Below are 6,353 nucleotides of genomic sequence, written 5' to 3'. Positions count from 1 at the left end.
GAGAAATTATTTTATCAACTAGAGTAAGCAGCCTAGTATAATTCTTTTGGCCAACTACACTCATTTCCAAAATTAGTAAAGTAACCGCTTCACCACCTCCTCCCCCCACTTTGGTGAGACTGTTTAATATATTTGCAAAGCAATTAGATTGGTTTGTTACATTCTGTATTACAGCTGGGATCTTCCAAAGTCCTAAATGATTTTTTTATTGTGTATACTGTTTCACTCTTTGTGCTATAACGTTCCACAGATTGGACAAGCTCGCAGTGTCATGTATTCATCACTACAGTATTATAGAAAACAGTTTCACCACCTAAAAAAGTCCTTTATATTAATACTTTACCTACACAACCCCAAAGCTAAACTCCTGGCAACCACTGATCTGTTTATTATCTCCATGCTGCTGCTGCTGCTAAGTCACTTCAGTCGTGTCCGACTCTGTGAGACCCCATAGACGGCAGCCCACCAGGCTCCCCCATCCCTGGGATTCTCCAGGCAAGAACACTGAAGTGGGTTGCCATTTTCTTCTCCAATGCATGAAAGTGAAAAGTGAAAGTGAAGTCACTCAGTGGTGTCCAATTCCCAGCGACCTGCCCATGGGATTTTCCAGGCGAGTACTGGAGTGGGTTGCCATTGCCGTCTCCATAGTTTTACCTTTTTCAAGATGGCATGCCATTGGAACCATACAGTGTGAAGCCTTTTCACACTCCCTTCTTTCACTTAGCCATACGCATCTAAGTTGCATTTATGTCTTTTCATAGTTTGACAGCATATTCCTCTTTATCACTGCATAGGTATGTTGTACCACAGCTTGTTCATCTATACACCTACTGACCCTGGAGAAGGGAAGGGCAACCTACTCCAGTATTCTCGCCTGGAGAACTCCATGGACAGAGGGGCCTGGTGGGCTACAGTCAAGGACATCTTGGTGGCTCAGCTTTGAGAAATTATGAATAAAGATGTGCAGGTTTTTGTGTGGGCATAAGTTTTCAACTCATTTGTAAGTATTTCAAAGTGCAATAACTGGATCATATGCCAAGACTATGTTTAGCTTTATAAAAAGCTGTCAAACTGTCTTCCATAAAGGTTGTACCATTTTTCACTCTCATCAACAAGGAGCAAGAGTTTCTGCCGTTCCACACATCCTTGCCAGTATTTGGTGTTGTCAGTGTTTTGGATTCTCACTATTTTAATAGATAACTAGTAATGTGGTGGTATCTCTGTTTAATTTGCAAAAATTTAGTGACATATGATGTTGAGCGTTTTTTTCATATGCTTATCTGTATATTGACTCTGGTGAGAGATCTTTCAAATCTTAGGCTCTTTTTTTTTTTTTTAACTTTTATTTGCATTTATTTTTTGCAGCATTTATTCCCGGGCCGTAAGTTTTTGTTTCTTCAGTTTCTTCCGGGATGTCTTTTTCTTCTGTGCACCCTCCTCCTCTGGTTTAGGAACAATCCGTTCTTTTTCAGTAAGGATCATCTCAATGTGGCAAGGAGAGCTCATGTAGGGGTTGATCCAACCATGAACTCTGTAAGTCCTGCGCCGCATCCTGGGGGCTTTGTTCACCTGGATGTGCTCAATGACCAGAGAATCTACATGTAAGCCCTTAAGCTCAGCATGACTCTCTGCATTTTTGAGCACATGTAGTAACAATTCAGCACTCTTATTGGGTCACCGACCCTGCGTCCAGCCCCGCTGTTTGGCCTGTGCACACCTCCCAACTCCACTGTTGTAATGACTGAATGGCACACACTGCTTCTTTAAAGTGACATCCTTCAAATACTTGGTGGCTTTTCGGATATGCATACCCTTTATGGCCTGGGCAGTTTCACGAGTGTTCTTAAAGTGAACACAAAGATTTGAACCTCTTGATTTGCATGATTTTGTGGGGTTTTCTGAGTCGAGTGAATAGCGCACCATTTTTAGGGGTCACCTCAGGCCGGTTACCAGAAAAGCTTAGGCCCATTTTTAAATTGAGCTGTTTTTGTTTTCTTATTGTTGCATTTTAAATGTTCTTCTTGTATTTTGGATGGGCTTCCCTGGTGGTTCAGTGGTAAAGAATCCACCTGTAATGCAGGAGACACAGGAAGCACAGGTTCAGTTCCTGGCTTGGGAAGATCCCATGGAAAAGGAAATGGCAACCCATTCCAGTATTCTTGCTGGGAAATTCCACGGACAGAGGAGCCTGGTGGGCTACAGTCAATGGGGTCTCAAAGAGTCAAACACAACTGAACATACATGCATATATATTGGATACAAGTCTTTTATCAGAGATGTGTTTTTAAAATATTTTCTCACAGTCTTGTCTTTTCACTCTCTTTACAATCTCTTTGATACAGAAGCCTTTTGTTTTAGTGTGGTCCAACTATTTTTTTCTCTCATGTACCATGCTTTTGGTTACACATGTGAAAAAATAGCATTAAATCCAAGGTCACCTAGATTTTTTCCTATATTATCCTCCAGAAGTTTTGCAGTTTAACATTTTAATTTAGACCTGTAACCCATTTTGAGTTGATTTTTGTGAAAGATGAAATGACTATGCCTAGAGGTTTTTTTTGCATGTGTATGTCCAGTTGTTCCAGCACCATTTGTTGAAAAAACTGTATTTTATCCTTCAAATTGCCTTTGATCCTTCATCAAAGATCAGGTGACTATATTCCTTGGCTCTCTATTCTGTTCCATTGATCTATTTGTCTATTCTTTTTGGTAATACCACACTGTCTTAATTATTATAGCTTTATCATGTTTTTCAGTCAGGCACCCCACTCCAGTACTCTTGCCTGGAAAATCCCATGGATGGAGGAGCCTGGTGGGCTACAGCCGATGGGGTCACAAAGAGTCGGACACGACTGAGCGACTTCACTTTCACTTTTCACTTTCATGCATTGGAGAAGGAAATGGCAACCTACTCCAGTGTTCTTGCCTGGAGAATCCCAGGGACAGGGAAGCCTGGTGGGCTGCTGTCTATGCGGACGCACAGAGTCAGACACGACTGGAGCGACTTAGCAGCAGCAGCAGCAGCAGTGTCAGTCTTGAAACTTTGTTCTTCCTCAATATTGTACTGGTTATTCTTAGTCTCTTGCCTGTCCACAAAAACCTTATAATCAGTTTTTCAATATCCACAAAATAACTTGCTGAGATCTTGATTGAGAATGTGTTGAATCTATAAATCAAGTTTAGAAGAACTAACAATACTGAGGAGAAGGCAATGGCACCCCACTCCAGTACTCTTGTCTGGAAAATCCCATGGACAGAGGAGCCTGGTAGGCTGCAGTCCATGGGGTTGCTAAGAGTCGGACACGACTGAGTGACTTCCCTTTCACTTTTCACTTTCATGCATTGGAGAAGGAAATGGCAACCCACTCCAGTGTTCTTGCCTGGAGAATCCCAGGGATGGGGGAGCCTGGTGGGCTGCTGTCTATGGGGTCGCACAGAGTTGGACACGACTGAATCGACTTAGCAGCAGCAGCAACAATACTGAGTCTTCCTATCAATGGATGTAGAATATCTCTACATTTATTGAGATCTTCTTTGATTTCTTTTATCAGAGTTTTATAGCTTTCCTCCAATAGGTCTTGTATATATATAGATTTATACCTAAGCATTAAATTTTTGTTATACTATAAATGATGTTATGGTTTTATTTTCAAATTTCAACTGTCCATTGTTGATATATAGGAAAGCAATTGATTCTTGTATATTAACCTTGTATTCTATGATCTTGTTTTAATCACTTGCTAGTTCCAAGAGTATTTGTAACCAGTTCTTTGGAATTTTCTGCACAGACTATCCTATCATCTGTGAAGAAAGATAGTTTTACTTCTGCCCTCCCAATATGTAAATTCGTTATTCGTTTGTTTGTCTGTTAATTATTTATTTGTCTTACTATATTAGCCAGGACTTCCAATACAACACTGAGTAGGAGTGAGAGGGGAGATATCCCTGCTTTGTTCCCAATTTTAAGAAAAAAGTATATAGTTTATCATCATTAACTATTAGCTGTAGGTTTTTGTAGATGTTCTTTATCAAGTTGAGGAAATATCCCTCTATTTCTAGTCTGCTAAGAGTTTTTATCATGAATGGCTATTGGATTTTTAGCCAAATGATTTCTCTGCATCTACTGATATGACCATATAATTTTTCTTCTGTAGCCTGCTGAAGTGATTAATTTATGGATTGATTGTGAAATGCTGAACCAGCCTTGCATACCGATAATAAATCTCACTTGGTCACGGTGATATAGAGGGAAGCTGCTCTATAACACAAGGAGTTCGGCCCAGTGCTCTGTGATGACCTAGAGGGGTGGGACAGTGGGGAGGGAGAGGCTCAAGATGCAGGGAATATATGTATTGTTGTTGTTTAGTCACTAAGTTGTGTCCAACTCTTTTATGACCCCAGGGACTACAGCCTGTCACATTCCTCTATCCACAGGATTTCCCAGGCAAGAATACTGGAGTGGGTTGCCATTTCCTTCTCCAGGGGCTCTTCCCAACCCAGAGGTCAAACCTGAGTCTCCTGCATTGGCAAGTGGATTCTTTACCAATGAGCCAGCCAGGAAGCCTGGAGATATATATATATATATATATATATATATATATATATATATATATATTTATAGCTGCTTCACACTATACTTCACACTTCAAACTATGGTTTCTGTATGGCAGAAACCAACACAACATTGTAAAGCAATTATTTTCCAGTTAAAAATAAATTTAAAAAAAATAATAAAATTCTTGAATTGATCTGCTAATACAGTATTGAGGGTTTTCCATCTCTATTCACAAGAGACATTGGTCTGTAGCTTTATCTTCATCTTTCTATTTTTTAGATATTTATTTATTTGACTGTTCCAGGTCTTAATTGCAGCATGCAGGATCTTTTAGTTGTGGCTTGCAAGCTCTTGGTTGTGGCATGTGGAATCTAGTTCCCCAACCAGGAATCAAACCTGGGATCCCTGCATTGGGAGTATGAAGTCTTAGCCACTGAACCACCAGGGAAGTCCCTGTAGCTTTCTTTTTTTATAATGTCTTTGCTTGGTTTGGGTATTAGGTAATGACAGCCTCATAGAAGGTGTTAGAAAATGCTCTCTGTGCTCCAGGTTTTCTGAAAGACTAATATTATTTATTCCCTAGATAACTGATAGACTTCAATGACATCACCTGGTCTGGTGCTTTCTCTTTTGTAAGATTATTAATTGTCAATTCAATTTCTTTATGAGAAATCAGCTTATTCAGATTAGCTATTTTTCCTGTGTAAAATTTGATAGATTGTGTCTGTTAAGAAATTAGTCAATTGCACTACGTTTAAATCTGTCAGTTTAGAGTCTTTGAACTTTTTTATCTATTCCTCCCCTGTCTGCCATGGCAGTTTTAACGTGGGCCATAACTTTCCGTATGTTCCAAGACCAATCCAGCACTTGACTACAATTATCTCTGACGTATCTAAGATATCTGGATGTCTAACATATTAGAATTTATATGTTAAATTCTACATCATGGGACCACAGCCTCATGTTGAAAGATCGCCCTTCACACCCCTCCATATATTACTCCTTCATCCTTGATCCAATATCCCCAGGATCTGTTCCAAGGAACACTCTGCTAATTCCTGTCAGAAATCAATGGTTGGGTCCTGACACCCTTTTAACATATAATCACTGCTTTCATTATGTTTCCTAGCACATGCCTATCTGGTTCATGATTAAATTTAATACTGGCAGTCATGAAGCAAATTGAGGGCAGAACCTGAGGAAAACCAACATAATATTGCTACTTTTCTCATAGTCTTCAAGAAAAGGAGACTGTATTTTTCTACAGTGGAGAGTTGGTGTCATTTTTGTAAACCTGGAGAGTGCAAGGGAATCAGAGAGCACAAGGGAATCAGGTTGTTTGAGTTCATCAACTTCGTATCAAGTCTTACAGTCTCACTCCTTCTCTACAAGGGATCTCTCTTTAGCACAGAACACTGGGCTAGGCTGAGAATTCAGCCTTTTCCAAAGTTCTGTCACGCTTAAAAAAATTAGGTCCTGTGCCTGATCATCTCTCTCCCTCCTTCACTAACAAGAAATGAGGTCACTTTGACAGTTAAGATGCCCTCTAACTCTCACACTTTGCTTTAAATTTGTGATTGATTGTCCTCAGCCTGGGGCTTCCCTGATGGTGCTAACAGTAAAGAACGCAACTGCCAATGCAGGAGATGTAAGAGATGTAGGTTCAGTCCCTGGGTCTGGAAGATCCCCTGGTGAAGGGCATGACAACCCACTCCAGTATTCTTGGCTAAAGGATCCTGTGAACAGAGGAGCTTGGTGAGCTACAGTCCATAGGCTTGCAAAGCATTGGACATGACTG

At 40.3% G+C, this 6,353-nt stretch overlaps 1 pseudogene; it reads right to left on the bottom strand.

The window, feature by feature from the left end:
• Positions 1–996: 996 nt before the first annotated feature.
• Positions 997–2,072, bottom strand: LOC782165 (large ribosomal subunit protein uL22-like; annotated as a pseudogene).
• Between the last annotated feature and the right edge of the window lie 4,281 nt (positions 2,073–6,353).

This window comes from Bos taurus, chromosome 20, assembly GCF_002263795.3.
Source record: "Bos taurus isolate L1 Dominette 01449 registration number 42190680 breed Hereford chromosome 20, ARS-UCD2.0, whole genome shotgun sequence".
NCBI classification, from domain to species: Eukaryota; Metazoa; Chordata; class Mammalia; order Artiodactyla; family Bovidae; genus Bos; species Bos taurus.
The sequence above is the reverse complement of the archived record's forward strand: the minus strand, read 5'-3'. Positions and strand labels throughout refer to the sequence as shown.